Below are 17058 nucleotides of genomic sequence, written 5' to 3'. Positions count from 1 at the left end.
TGCTTGTTTTTTAATTTGGCTAATATTAGTCGGTGGAAAACTACAAATCGAACTGTCCGTTTTCCCTTCTCTTATCGCACCATTCGATTTCAGTTGACCTAACATCACACTCCAATAAAACTTACATGCATCCCATACGTGTGGCCTATTCCACCAACAGCGCCATATGAAAATTAAAAAACGGTAATAAGTTAGGGTGGATTACTGGTTGGCCTTTCAAATCAGATCTTTGCTGTCTTTGATTTGATGCTAGTGTGGAAGCTGGCCAACCCACTAAAGCTAGATAACGTTGTGAAGTTTGGAGATCACAGAAAGTGATAATATAATTGTGTAGTTTGTCCTTTCAGTATTTTTATTTTGTTTTGTTAAAGCTATGTGTTTTTGGTTTGGTCAACGAGAAAGAATTGGGTGGGTTTAATGTTGGTCAAGATCTGAAGACTATAAGGCTATAGTTTAGAATATAGTGTGTCCATATTTAAATTTTAAAAGGTACTGTAGTCATGCAGACATAATTGATAGCATATTTATTCAACATTTGTCTTTACATGCTATGGGCGGGCTCATTCAACAATCCAAAAAGTCTCGCGCTCTTGATTGGTTTTGGAAAACCGAATAGAAAAGGAATACAAATATACAATAGAGATTATGGCGCTAATGCTGAATCTTTAGCTATAATTATCGATCTGCTTGCAGCCTTACGGTTATAACATAGTGTTATGCAGATTATTTAATAATTAACGCAAAGATGAACTTTGAACATTTGCAAAGGTTAGTATTTGGCGGCCAAATTTACTCCTCTTGTAAGTACAAGTTTTATGTGCATCAAAATCTCTATTTTGTCAATAATAAAAAAAGAATTTTGTAGAAATAAAATAAAAAAATAAACTAATTTTACTTGAATAAATTTTAATATAAAGAATATTTTACAGAATTTCAAAATGTCTAGACATACAAAAAAAACCTTTCACAGAATTTTGAAAAATTTGGGAATAACTAAAAACAAAGTTTGACAAAATGCAAGTTACAATAAATGAAATTGAATGAATAAAAATTGCATAAATGTAAAGTATAGAATTGTAAAGAACAGCAAAAGGAAATAGAAGGAAATTTATAGAAAACTGAGTTTCAGAAAATCGCTGAAAATGTGAGATTTGTGTGAGTATATTTTTGAAATAAATTTTTAACCTTTTTCTCTTCGTGAAACCTTAATTTAGACCAACAAGGCCAATTGTTTGACAACACATCATCACTCGAATGGTTATCAAAATATAACTGTTTGCGCCTAATCTTTTCTCATATTGCATGCCTTTCGATTAAATATTCTTCGACGTACATTCCTTGACAACCACCTCTCGATCACGTCCAAGTTATTCTTATTTTTTATTTTTTTCGACATCAACAACCATATTTGATCTGGTAACAAAATTCCCCCTTGAATCAATAGTTTAGTTTAATCAAGTAATGAACTTGCATATCTTGATCATGTCCATTGAATGCGTGTCATATTATTCTCGTTCTCCCTTCTCTTTGTGCTTTTTTCTCTCTTCAAATGTTTCAACTTTCACTTTTACTGTCTATAAATACTCTTTTGACTTGCATTTCCTACATTCAACTTATTGCACAAATTCTTTAGATTCTTTTCTCTAACCCCTGCATCCGCATATCCCTTTTTCCTTTTCACTTTAAATTGCAAAAACTAATCTTCTCAAAACCCAAACTTTTCCAGCACTGTAACACGGATGCTATTACTGTAGCTTTCAAGCTACCGCTTCTCTTTATGAAAACCCAAGTAACTCATAAAATCTCATATTTCATTTTTTTTTTAAAGAAAGAGCTCAACACACATGTGGAACATTACAGACAAACAAACATAACAGTCGTACAACTCCTATGTCATCTCCGGCATTACCATCAACAACACGAGTTATTTATAACACCATTCTGTGGCATATGAAAAGGATTGTTCCACGCAGTCTCTAATTCCTGTTGTCTTGTTGTGAAAAATGACATCATTTCTGCGTAACCATATAGTCCATATCACTGAGAAAAAACCAACTAGCCAATACTTGCGTACCTCTTTCCTCATTAACACAGATCTCCAACTCTCAAATTGCTCTTTCACAATTCTGGGGATAATCCACTCCTGTCCAAACGCCGAGGCCCAAGCACACCACACCTGCCAAGAGTACTCACAGGTAATAAACAGATGTTGTATATTTTCAGTATCTTTCTTACATAACATGCACATAGTGTCATTCTGCTGTAGGATCCCCAATCTATTCAGCCGATCTTTAGTATTGACTCTGCCTACCAAAACGAACCAAGAGAAAAATTCCACTTGTGGCGGAACTAGGTCTTTCCAAATTTTCTTAGTGAACCTATATCTCAGTAGCTCCTCGTCCAAAGACTCCCCCTGCAAAGTCTGCACAAATGAGTTAGTAAAAACGCCTTCCTTGTCAAATTTCCACACCACTCTATCTTGCACTTCTGCTATCAATCTAATAGATTGCAATACTTGAAGCATCTGGTCTAGTGTCTCTGTTTCCCATTGGCGTAATCCTCTTCTCCATTGGAAGTGCCACACCCACTCTAACCCATTCCAGAACCCACAGTCCCCAATTACTGATCCTTTTTTGTTTGAAATCAAGAAGAGTCTCGGAAAGGAGTCTTTCAGCTTTCCCACTTGGAGCCATGTATCCTCCCAAAATCTGGTGGATCTACCATCCCCTACTTGGATAGCAAGGCCATCAATCATCTTTTTACTTACATGTTGCTCCCCTATTTGTAGTTGACATATGTCTCTCCATGGACCACCTCTTTTTGGCAATTTCTACGATAACAGAAGGTGATTTGGATTCAAGTTGTTACAGGAGCACACAATCTTCTTCCATAGAGGACATTCCTCCTTTGAGAACCGCCACCACCATTTAAACAGTAAAGCAACATTACTGTATTCATATTTGTTTACATTCATTTTATTTCGAAGTCCAATGTATTCATATTTGTATTCTACTGTTCAAAAATCGAATTAAAAGATTCACTTGTTGACAATGTATCTTCTCTACTGCCCTAATCATTATCTAAAAATAAAAAATTTAATTTCAAACTAGCTAGTATGATATTCAAGAATCTTTGCTTCTCTTTTACTTTTAGATCAACTCCTCAAGTAAACAACTTCAACTATTTTCTTTTATATAGACATGCATATAAAACAGGAACTTAAGCATCCAAGAAAGAAAAAGAAATACTTGGAGATACTCCTAGTACTAATCTTAGAGTTTTGTCGAGGTATTTGGATACCATCATCGAAGAACCTGTCAACCTCACTAATAAGGATAAAGTCCTAATTCCTTTTGCTATCGAAGATCAGATACACTACTTTCTTGGTCCTTTATAACCTCCCGCTCGATCGATAAAGTCCTGCCCTTTTCCCATCTTTGCCAGATTAGGATCTTTTTATCAAAGATAACATATATATGTCCCCATTTGATGATGACACCCATTAGTTTCTAGATAATCCCAAGATGTCTTTCAAAAAATGCAAGTTTCCTCAAATGATTTAACCGGATTGAATCATACAAAAAAGATTTCTAGTCTCTTAAGGGAATATATGACCTCCTTCCATTGTCCCAATATCACCTTACTACCCATCATTGATTGGTGAGACACTCTATTTCTAGAATCAAACCACTAACAATTTGCATCTTCCCTATGGAATGGTTTGTCTGACATTATTTAATGTAGCTGCTATTCTGGATTCTCTCTGATTAGGACCAATATTACCTTTGGGTTGAAGCCACAGAAGGAATATGAAATTAATTGGAAGAAACCATCTCGTGGGGAGCTCGTTAAAAACAATATGGAACAAGATGATGAACCTGTCACTAATGAAGAACATGTAGCTTTCCTATGTTTTTGGTTAAACAGTGTAGTTTTTGTTCATGCAGTGTGACTATGCAAAAACTTTACCAACCTTTGGCTACGCTTATTTATGAAAACGCATCAAGCTATTGCCTGGCCAAACTTCTCTTAGGAGACTTATATAATGAATTAGGCCAAATGGTCAAGAGGCCACGTAATCGAGCTCCACTCAGGAGGTCCTCTTTGAGTTTTTTCAACTATGATTAAATATTGTCTTTGAAAAGTTCATGATTGTCGAAGGAGTACCCCTTGCCACAAAACAGAGGATTGAGGGCAATAGGTTGTCGATACTTAAACCAAATTCTCTGGTACTACTATAAGAGATTTGTTTTGGAAAGTTTTCACTAAATTTCACAATTCCAAATATTTTCAAAATGAGGATATCCATTTTATTCCTTTTATTGAGCATAAATGTGGCCCGACTTGGTTTCAGCTTCGAGGATCTCTAGATTTACAAATGATAGAATTCAGCGACATGTCAATAACACTTGGGTTAATTATGTGGATATTCAAGTACTTGTTACTGACTTTCCAGTATATAAGAAAGATGAATATCGAGTAATTCTCCATGAACCTCACTTGGTTTCTCGAAAAATAGGATTTTCTCAGGCTTTAACAGCTCTCTTTGGGTAAAAAAATCTAGTTAACTTGGCAGACAGATTTACCATTCCATGAGCTGACTATGATCCTGTCGACTTTGTCTCAAGCTATTATATGACCAAATCTTTCCTCATTTGGTGGCAAAAATATTACTCACGATATGATCAAAATCTAGAACAAATTTTGCGAGGAATAATGAAAGTCTCCTCTGAGATGATTGAGAAGCCTGCTATCAAAGCAACTTCAAAGTGCAAAGCAGATACTTCTAAACCTTCCAAGAAAAGAATTAAAGTGTCAAAAGCATCATCCACAACTTCAATTTAGCTGAGGTAAGTAAGAAAGCTTTGAAGATCTAAATTTAGCTGAGGCTTGGAATGCCAAGTAAACCTTTGTAATTTGGTCCTCTTTTATATTCTAGTTATTTTTAGTACTTTCATTTTCATTAAATGTTTTGTTCTAATGTTTTAAAACACTTTAAATACTTGCCATTAATCGACTTCATCTCTTTTCCTGTATCAGCATCTTTGACTATTTGGTAAAGACCTTCCCAACTTGATGACCATTTACCAAACGTCTTCGATTTCTTTTCAAAAGGTAAAACAACCTTTATTACCAATTCACCAATTTGGAAAACCTTATTCTTCACGCGTCTATTATAACTATTAGATATACTTTCTTTCTATCAAATAATATTATGTAATGCAATTAAACGCTCATTGTCTAATTCATTTAATTCATCAAACATTGCGTAAATTCTCTTCGACAGGTAAATCCTCTTGTTTCATCATCCTTATAGTATTTAAGTTAATTTCTAATGGTAATACAACATCGTGACCATAAACTAACTCGCAAGAGAATGTATTACCCCCGCGGCAAATTTTGATAAACTCACAATACTTGACTTAAAGTTTCATGCCAATTACGATATTTGCAACCAACATGCTTTTTTAAAAATTTATTATGATTTTATTTGCTGCCTCTACTTGACCATTTACTTGTGCATAATAAGGTGTCATCATAACCAATTTTATATCCCTAGAAGCTGCAAAATTAGTTATCTGTTGACCAACAAACATAATTCCTTGATCAATACTTATCGTTTGAGAAATACCAAATCGATAAATTATATTTTCGCCAATAAAGTTGATAACAACACTTTGTGTCACATCGACTAAAGCAATGGCCTCCACCCATTTGGTAAAATAACCAATTGGTACCAAAATGTATCTTTGACTTTTTGACGATGATGGATGGATCAAATCAATTAAGTCAAAAGCCCATCATTAAAATGGCCATGGCTTGATAGTCGAATACAAGTCTAACGTTGGCACATGCTGTATTATCCTACGTTTTTGAAATTCCAAACAAGTTTTGACATATTCAATGCAATCTTTCACCATAATTGGTCAAAACACTTGATCACGTAAAGGACTCATTTCATTCTCTCTCTCCAAATTGATGTGCTCTATATATCCCCTCATGAACCTCACCATGGGCAATCATAGCCTCGAATTTACTTTGGCATCTCATAATATTCCCATCAATACTCTTATGTAAATCATCTCCCAACATCACAAAATTCATCGACTGCAACTTTAACCTTTGATCAATTTGTGTATCAGGGTTCTTTAAATATGAAGTAATTGGTTTTCTCCAATCATTATCATCCCAATCATCTATAATCATCACTTTTCTTTTCCCAATTAGCAGTAGGATTTGTTGTATCTTTGCCAATTTTTTTACGGTATAAGGAGAAATTTATATTTTGAAATAATTTGGTCTAACTCATTTGTCTCTTCATTTAAAATCCTTAGTATATGAATTAAAGACACATGTTGAAATGATACCAATACTTCCATGCTGTCATAAATACTTTTGCAATACTTCACTAGCACATTTAAATTCCTTTGACAATTGCTTCGGTACCAATTGGGAGTCTTCCAATATTTTGACATCTTGTATTTCCTTGTTAATTAGTATTTCTAAATCTAATATGAAATTCATATTCAGCCACATTATTAGAACAAGTGTACTTTAATAAGAATAAAAATCTCGATGGGATATCATTTGGTGATATAATCAAAACACTCACACCATCACCATCCTTATTGATAAAATTGTGAAAGAATAGGAAAAGAAGAGAGGAAGAATATTATACTTTATATTTTTTGATTGATTGAATTTGAATTGAATTGTATATAGTAAACCATGAGGGTAAAACTAAATATATATAGAGCATTGTCCTATGAAAGATAAAAGCAAATAAAAATAAGATAAAAACAACTAAAGATAAGATAAAGAAAAGATAAGATAAGATAATAAAGACTAAAATTGTAATTGAATTTATGTATTCTGTTGGGCTGAATTTGTAAACTACGAGACTTCTTTATTGTTGTCATGAGATAAGATGGAAGAGTAGTTTAATACTTATATTTTGACCCATCAAAATATAACTTTCATAACTTAACCTAAATATATTTGCCTCATGGTTATTTAGGTTATCTACTTGATTGACCAAAAAATCTACCATCACTTGCCTTTTAACATCTTTGGCAAGGACATATTGCAAATGCAAACCATATTCAGTCAAAGCAAGTATTTATTTACCAATTCGACCACGCATAATTTGATAAGACAGTATATATTTCACAAGGTCTGTTTTTGAAATGACTTTAACAATGTTGGCAACTATATAGCACATAAATTTAGTGCAAGCAAAATAAAACGACATACAATTTTTCGACAGGTGAATATCAAAATTCGATATCAAATAAAACCCTACTTAAATAATATATCGATTGTTCATTATCTGCTTCATCATCTTGTGGTAGCATGTACCTGATTGTAGTTGTTGAAGCTGCAATATATAATTTCAGATGTTCTAATGGTTGAAACGTTGCCATAACAAAAGCATCTATTTGTAAGATAATTTTTAATTGAATCAAATGCTTAGGTATTGTGATTTATCTTTTAACTTTACTAAAAGTTCGAAGATTCGAGTCTGAACAAATAAATTTTAACAATAAAAGAAATTGTATAAATAAAACAAATGAAACTGAAACGAATAAAAATTGTATAAATATAAAGTACAGAATTATAAAGAACAATAAAATAAAATAGAAAAAAATTTACAAAAAACTAATTCAAAACTAAATCTCGAAAAGTAGTTGGAGATGTAAGATTTGTGTGAGTGTCTTTTTAAAAGTGAAAACTCAGGTGCAGTTGATTTCACGTAAAGTTAATAACTGAGAGCCATTAGATAATTTGATTTATTTGATTAAATTTTTATTTAAAGACTCTCAACTATCAACTTCACCTAAAGTCGACTACACCTAATTTTCACCTTTTTTAAAATAAATTTTTCCTTAATTTATAAACCAACAGGATCAATTGTTTGATAACACGTTGTCATTCGAACAGTTATCAAAATATAACTATTCGCGCCAAATCTTTTCTCATATTGCATGCCTTTCGATTAAGTACTCTTGGACATTTCGACGCACATACCCGGCTCATCCTTAAACGCTCCTTGCTAAGTATGGAGTGCTGCACACCTTGTAAATTCGTAAATCTGAACTCTTCATTTATTATATTTTATTTGAATGGTCTGGATTTAAAAAGGTAACCTGTTAATCAGGTTAATCATTTTTGATAAGTTTTAGATTTTTTTTTGTAAGTCTCAGGTATTGGGCTGAAGTTCAAAATAAAAAAATAGTATATAAATATTAAAAATAACATGCCTGTAAAAAAAATTATTGAATTTTAGAATTAAAATAAATAATACATAAAAAAATAATATTAAATATATATTATGTATATAATATTAAAATTTAAATAAATTTTGTTTTGTGTGAAATAAAATTATAATATTAAATATAAACACAATGCTAAAAAATTTGTATATATATATATATATAATTTTGTTTTGTGTGAAATAAAATTATAATATTAAATATAAACACAATGCTAAAAAATTTGTATATATATATATGGGGCAAAAAACTAGAATAAGCCAAGGCAAGAAATGTGTAACATAAATACGCCAAAGTGAAAATCGTTTCAGCAATAAGCCAAACGTGAATTTTATGTAATTCGAACCAGGGTGGTTCGAATTAGGTGAAGAGGAGCTTTGTGTGTAATTCGAACCAATGTGGTTCGAACTACTAACCCAAGTAATTCGAACTCCTCTAGTTCGAACTATAGCCAATTGTGCAACGTATGTAATTCGAACCAGGCTGGTTCGAATTAGGAGTGATTCGGCTATATAAGGAGTTCGAATCACCCTCATTCGAACTATTATTCCTTCCCCCTACCCCACCAAATCTCAGAGAAAACGACCCAGATTCTCTCCGAGGAAGACCTGAACGGAATACTCTGCTGATGGGGGACGATCCGGCACGGTTATATCGCTTGGACGGAGTCGCTCATATAGCCGGGGTCATCAACGACGAGGTTAGTACGGAAATATTTTTGATTATAGCGGTATTTGTGACTTAGTAGTTTTGCATGTGGGTTAGATGGTGGTATATGTTAGTGGTTTATGTAGGTGGTTTATGTTAGTGGTTTAAGTTAGCGGTTTAAGTTAGTGGTTTATGTTAGTGGTTTAGGTTGGTGGTTTAGGTTGGTGGTTTAGGGTAGTGGTTTATGTTTGTGGTTTAAGTTAGTGGTTTAAGTTAGTGGTTTTTGTTAGTGGTTTATTTTGGTGGTTTATGTTACCGGTTTTTGTGAGTGGTTTATGCAAGCGGTTTATTTGAGTGGTTTAGGGTAGGTGGTTTTCGTTAGTGGTTTTATGTTGGTGATTTGTTTGACTTGTTTGATTGTAGTTGTTTTACGCTAGATATTTTATGTAAACCGGTTTAGTTAAGGTTTTTCTTGTTAGTGGATCTCGTTAAGCCGGTTTATGTTAACGGCTTAGTTGTGCGGTATATGGGTTTGTTTTCCAGTTGCTTATCTTTCATGTAATGTTATGCGGTTTTATTTAGCAGAATGGTTTGTTGATGATTTATCGCGTTGCTTACGGTTGTGGTTGGTTTTTAAGCTGGTTTTAACTATGCGGTTCATTACTACTCGCAGCCCCAGCGATGCATTAGGAGCATGCGGCGGCAGCAGGGCATGCGACTTGATGATAGATACGTTCCGTACTTGCAGATGGCAGGTCTATACCATCTTGCAAGGTTGAACAACCGATGGTTCCGCCTAGACGAGGCCCTTGTCAGTGCATTCGTGGAGCGATGGCGTCCCGAGACGCACACGTTTCATATGCCGTTCGGAGAGTGCACTATCACACTCCAGGACGTGGCATACCAGCTAGGTTTGCCAGTGGACGGCCGTTACGTGAGCGGGTGCCTGTCAGAGTTCCATATATACATCGAGGGTGGCCGTCCAGCCTGGGTCTGGTTCCAGGAGTTGCTCGGAGTTATACCTCCTCCTAGTCAGGTTCAGAAGTACGCCGTGAACTGCAGCTGGTTTCAGGAGACTTTTGGCGAGTGCCCGGAGGATGCAGATGAGGAGACTGTGCGCCGATATGCCCGTGCGTACATCATGATGTTGTTGGGCACGCAGCTGTTTGCGGACAAGTCCGGGAACCGGATTCACATCAGATGGCTTCCGTACATAGCGAGGCTGGAGGAGCTGGGTACCTACAGCTGGGGTTCTGCAGCACTGGCTTGGTTGTACCGTTGCATGTGCCGAGTGGCGAACAGACATGTCGTCAAGTTAGCCGGCCCGCTTCAGCTACTTCAGTCTTGGATCTTTTGGCGCTTTCCTCGGTTTAGGCCTGCAGGATATGAGACGTTCAGCTGGCCGTTGGCCTCGAGGTACTCGAAACGGCCTTATCTGTTTCAATTTTACACACATCACTGCATTTCATTAATAGTCTATTGCATACTCTAAACACATATTTCAGTTGATGTAACACATGTGTATGTTGCAGATGGTCAGGTTACAACCCTTCCGGGAGCGAAAAGGGTCCTAGAGTGGCGATGTGGAGGCTCAGGATAGACCGGTTACAGGACAGGGAGGTGAGTATGCAAGTTAACAAGTGTCGTATTATAAGCAAGCTTTTCTATTTGGTTCCAACAGTTGCCCTAACAAGAATGGCTTCCTTGTGTTGTGCAGTTCATATGGATGCCGTACAGTAGCCCCGACGTACTTCAGGTTTTGCATCCGGAGGTTTTGGAGCCTCGGCATATGGCGTTGTGGCGCTCTGTGACCGCGCTGATCTACTTTGCTGTCATAGAGTGGCATCAGATAGATCGTGTTCTTCCGCAGTTTGGAGGGGTTCAGCCCCCTCCGCTTTCCGCCCTGAACATCGACTTTCTGATGTCCAAGGACGGTAGAGGTGGCGATCGGTGGTTCCCGTGTTATTTGGAGAAGTGGCATCTCTACTGGGACTCTCGTCAGGAGAGTGTGCTGAGGTTCGACGTTGTTGCCGACCCCGGACCATCGCATGAGTTCCTTGATTGGTGGAGTCAGCATGGGAAGAGGTTCTTGTCTCCGGACACGCAGCTGGGGGATCCTAGAGCAGTTCCGGTTCCAGTTGAGGCGTCACAGCGAGGTCCGGGGCGAGTTCCTGACATGGATCGTCCTGAGGACGTGCTGGACAGGCGTAGGGTTGAGAGGAGGATGGGTGTGGGGACACGGCGGAGCCAGCGTGAGTTTAGGTGGCCTGATCATGGTATGGACGATGATCACGACGCCGGTCCAGTTAGAGGCGGACGACGAGCCCAGGGAGGTTGGGCGAGGGGGCATGCTGACCGTGGGGACGACGACGATCATCAGCATGGGCCCGTTGGCGGGGGTGGTTCAGGGGCTGTTGCAGCTGCGGGTACTAGTACACACGATGGCGGTCATGGGGGTGAGTGGTATGGTACAGGGATGGGTGACGGGGCTGACACGGGTGACGCTGGACTTGGATCGGGCCCTCTTGGACATTACTTCGTTGGTGTGCCAGCCGATGACCAGCCTGAGCAGGGGGGTACACCTTGGGTTATCCCGGGATCACAATGGTCAGACTTTATTGGGTTCGAGACGCTTGTTGGGGACTTCGGGAGTCCACGCTTCCTAGAGGATATCAGCGCCATCATGCAGGGGGACGTCACTCCCCGCAGTGGTGGTCAGAGCTCAGGCACACAGGCCCCGTTAGATGTTGATCTGAATGAGCCTCCATCGTCATCCGGTGGTCAGCAGTTCTGTCTCGGAGGTACCCCTCCATCCGCCTTCACCGCTGCATCACAGTCTGTCGCAGGGGTGGCTGCGGCACCCCTGCATGTTGCGCCACCTGCACAGCCTGCCCCGCAGGAGGATGGGGATGACATCGAGGATGAGGAGCCGTTTATCCGCCGAGGTCAGAGGGCACGGGTAGCCCGTCGCTGTGGTACTGGATCGCATCTGTTTAGATGATGCACGTTTCATGTATTTTTTTCCTATGGTTCAATCGTGTATGATAACGATATGTACTTTCCTTGTTATGTTGTAGTCTATTTACCTATGTTATTTGTTATTTGTGTTGTGGGACATTGACTATTTATAATCATCGAATCATGAAACAGTTTAGTGTTTACCTTTGCATATTAAAATTTGTATCGACGGAACTTGTAGCAGTATTCATAATGAAAGACAATATATTCATTACTACTCACAACAATCAAAGTACAATGTATAAAGATCAAACAGTTACATACGTGCTAAGACATTGCATCTAACAGGAAAACTAAAATGTAAATAATACTAACACTAACTACATTCCCACTAATGGCGTCCTGCCTGAGACGATCCTCCAACCTGTGGGCAACAACGTCGTGTGTGTCCGGGTTGGCGACATAGGCCGCACCTCTTTGGCCGATTCGGATCTGCCTCGTCCATATTCATCCGTATCCTTGTGGATCTAGGACGACCCTCTCTCGCACGCCTCCTGTCAGGGTCCGGAATCACCGTGGGCCCGTCGTAAGGTGGCCAGAAGCCCTCCGAGATCGGAGGTGTGAATCCCATCCGATACACACTGAACACCGAGCTAATCTGATAGACGCTGTGAACGTAAGAGGTCCAGGTGAGCCGTGAGTAGGCACAGCATGCAAGTGCGTGCTGACACGGGAAATGAAGCGCCTGGAAGTACCCGCAGTCACATGTCCGCGATGCAAGCGATACTCTGTAGGTACCCAAGGAGAAAGAACCAGTCGGAGTGGTCTCTGCTACGGTGAACTCGGAGTTATCCCGGTCATACAACGTCACCGTGAAGCACCTGGCCGTCTTCAAGTTGGCCTCAATACACTTCACCAAATGCTGACTGAATTGTTGTCCGGTTCCCATCTGCGCCTCAGCCTCCCTCCCCTTGCGAACAAAGAGTTCCGCAAGCCTACAATATGTTGCCTTCACCAGGGATGCTACAGGGAGATTTCTGACCCCCTTGAGGATTGAATTCACACACTCGGAGATGTTCGTCGTCATGTGACCAAATCTCCGACCCTCATCACGATGCTGAGTCCACAAGGAGTAGTCAATCCGGTTCGCCCAGTCACACATCGCCGGGTCTTCAGACCGAAGAATATCAAACCAGTAATCAAATTCAACCTCGGTCTTCGCATACGCCGCATTGACTAGTAGCCTCCTAGCATCTTTGCCCTTGAAGGTAAGGGCAAAATTAGCCGCTACGTGTCGTACGCAGAATGCACGGTACGCAGATGGCGGTAACCAACCTCCGTCAGGGGCCTCAAGCGCAGCCTTGATACCGTTGTGCCTGTCCGATATAATCAGCAGACCGGGCTGCGGGGTCACGTGCTCTCGAAGGTGCGAGAGAAAGAATGTCCAGGACTCTGCATTCTCACCCTCCACCAGGGCGAATGCGACTGGTAGAATGTTGGAGTTCCCGTCCTGTGCAATCGCGATGAGCAACGTTCCCCCATACTTCCCATACAGATGTGTGCCGTCAATGCTGACTAGCGGCTTGTAATGACGGAATGCCTCGATGCACGGAGGGAAAGTCCAGAAAAGTCTGTGGAAATACGCTTGAGACTCGTCCACCTGTCCTCCAACTCGAACCGGGCTCGTTCTGAGGACCGCAACACTTCCAGGCATCGTCAGCTGGACACCCAACACCCACCTAGGGATGTCGTTGTATGACTCATCCTAGTCACCGTAGATGAGGGCAATAGCCTTCTGCTTTGCCATCCATACCCTCCTGTAAGTCGGCCTAAAACCAAAGTGCGCTGCCGTGGCGTTTAGGAGCACCTTTATACTCACGGATGCGTCAGCCCTAACCATTGGCATAATGAACGCCGAAATCACATGATAATCCAAACTCCTGTGGTCGCTAGAGATGGATGTGGCCAGGCAAGTGTGAGGTCCGTTGTACCGTTTGACCTCCCAAAGACCCTTGCGCTTCCGGAGACTCAGTCGAATCAACCATGTGCACCCATTCCCAAACTCGGAACACTTGCCCACATGCCTGCGGTGATCGGACTCCAGCACCTTGTACTGTACCCCTCGCCGGATGCTGTAACTCTTCACACTTAGCAGGGCCTCGTCTTTATCCTGGAATTGCTGACCAACCTGGAACTCTGTCAGACCAGCAGTCCCTTTCGCATCTCTAGCTCCGAATCCAATAGCGTGCCCTAAAACCCCCTCATGCCTCATGGCGTCCAAGTCCGATGAGGAAAAATGTGGTGGATACTGCTGTGTGCTAGAACTAGAACCACCGCCCGCCAATGCAGGACCAGTCGCTCCAACCTCGTCACCGCTGTCATCCTCAATCGTATCCGGCTCGACGTCGTCCTCATCTGCATCACCCAAGACTCCGTCTTCGACGCCAACCGGTGGAACGCCCTCTAAAGCGTTCGGCATAATATCAAAGGATCCTGCATCGTCGCCTACGCCGTCATTCAGATCAACAGCAAAAGACGGGGAGGCGACAAGTTGGACCGTTGGCTCGTACACTGGGACGGAGGAAGAAGCCACGGCAGCCCTGGAACTGGAGCCAGCTGCCGTGGCTACATTGGTGGTATTCCGGTTGGAACCCCCTGAGCTGGATACCACATCAATCAGCTTTGCGAGCAACTCTGCTGTCCTCACCTCCGGAAACTGCCTCCGACAAAGAAACATGACTTGCAGGTCCTCATCACTACCAATCGTGAGACAATCATACTTCACCGTATCGTGCAGGATCGTGACTGGAATGCGATAGAAAAACTTCTTAACCCGCTTCGCACCTTCCAGGCCAAGTTTCATCAGCACAGATCTAACAAGGTCATCATAGCTTGTCGTTGGATTCACGACAATACAGAGAGGATCCTTATCTGTGAACTTCACTCCGGAACGAGTTTTCCTCTTAATGGATCCTCTGTGGTGAACCAGAACAACAAAACTCTCCTCACTAGCCATCTTACTGGTCTAATGAGACCAACTCACGCTTAGCACGGTTATATAGAGGTCTATCTCCCACTAATTCGAACCGGCCCGGTTCAAATTATGGTTTGTGTAATTCGAACCAGCACGGTTCGAATTACTCATGCCGGATCTCTCTCTATAATTCGAACCTCCCTGGTTCGAACTATGTGCAGCCAAGGTTCGAACCAACCTGGTTCGATTTATGAAGAAAATTTTGGTGGGAGTTCGAACCACATTGGTTCGAATTCCATTCAAAGCTACTCTCCTCCTAATTCGAACCACCCTGGTTTGAATTACTAAGGTTTGTAGTTCGAACCAACCTGGTTCGAATTACATAAAAATAGCTTCTGGCTTATTGCTGAAACGATTTTCAGTTTGGCGTATTTACGTTACACATTTCCAACGTTGGCTTATTAGGGTTTTTTGCCCTATATATATATATATAACACAATGATAAAAAATTTTGTGTTATATATATATAATTTTATTTTGTAAGAAACAAAATTAAAACATTAAATATGAACAGAATGATAAAAGATTTTGTATTATACTAATTTAATTAAAAAAATATATATACAACGTAAAAAGCAAACAAACATATAATAATTTTATTTTGTGCGAAACAAAAATTCATATAAGTTTTTATTAACCATTTTTTTATTGAAATGTGTCATTTTACTATATTTATAATATATTATTTGGGATAATTATATTATTTTAGTTAATATATATTATTTAAAAAATATTTAAAATTTATTATTTTGTATTAAGAATATTATTAAAAATATATTATTAGTTTTTCTTAAAATAATATTTTTTTTTCTTTGGTTTAAATACTATGACAATAAATTTTTTTTACGTAACTGCGTCTACTCAATAAATATTATATTCATTTATTTCTATATTGTATGTAAAATAAATAATTAATATTTAAAAAAGTTAATAAAAAAAGTATTCTTTTTTTTTTTACCAACTCTTAGGTGAATATAGAGACTATGTCATTTGAACTATAACTCGTTGGCAAAGAAAGAAATACTCTTAATTATATATTAAATAAAATAATTATTTATTAGGCTCATTCTTATACAAATAAAAATTTTTCTTAGTTTTATATATGTAATATTTTATACCAATTAGCTTCAAAATTTAATTATTTTTTGAATAAATTAATAAAAATAATACAAATAATTGTTTAAATATAATTGTATTTTAATTTTTCATTCTAGTTGAGGATAATTTGAAATAAAAGATAATGGACTTGTTGTAACTGTCATGTATTTTGTGCTTTGATTGCGTTGTCATCTGAGAATTATGGCGCCTTCATGGAGACCGGTTCTTCTACAGAATTAGTTTTACGTTTGGAGTTAGCCAACCAGCAGCGGCGACAGACAGCGTCTTCCTTTTCTATGGCAGCAATTTTTCGGGCTTTGAAGGTCCATTTATGGTAGATGTGGAATGGGGTGGATTTAAGAGCGTCAAAATATGTGGCTAGACAGAACAATAGTGGAAGCACCTGCTAGCAAACAAAACCGTGAAGATGCTTGAAGACATCACATCAACAATAACAGAATAACGGAGGAAATTGATCAAATTTTTCTGAGTACTCTTCTGGTGTAAAGATAGTCCTGTGTTAAACGAGCGACTTAGTTTTTTTTGTTAGTGCCGGTTTGTTTGTTCAGCCCATGACAAAAAAAAAATAATAATAAATAAATTTAATTTACCTAATTACTTTTGATAGCAGGTTAACTTTTAAAGAGTGCTGCACTCCCTACTTTGCCTAGAGTGCACTAGCTTTCGCCCACATACCCTGACAACCACCTCTCGAGCACGTCCAAGTTATTCTTATTTCTGAATTTTTTCTCAACATCAACCACCATATCGAACTGGTAACACATAGTAAAAGAATAATTTAGTTTATACATGTAGAACTGATTATAGGTATGAATTTTGCACAAATATGAATCCATCTATATAATTCAGGAATTAATATTTTTCTAAGTAAAAATGTGGGTTTTTCCCCCATCTGACGGAGGATTTACCAAGTTCTCTCAGTTAGTCAGTTTATTTATCTTTTTTGTCTAAAGCTTTACAGTATAACTCAAAAAGCCCAAATCCAATTAATTTCAGTCCGGTTTGAAAGCATAGCCCAATGGGAAG

The sequence above is a fragment of the Arachis hypogaea genome, chromosome 17 (assembly GCF_003086295.3).
Source record: "Arachis hypogaea cultivar Tifrunner chromosome 17, arahy.Tifrunner.gnm2.J5K5, whole genome shotgun sequence".
Classification (NCBI taxonomy): Eukaryota; Viridiplantae; Streptophyta; class Magnoliopsida; order Fabales; family Fabaceae; genus Arachis; species Arachis hypogaea.
The sequence above is the reverse complement of the archived record's forward strand: the minus strand, read 5'-3'. Positions refer to the sequence as shown.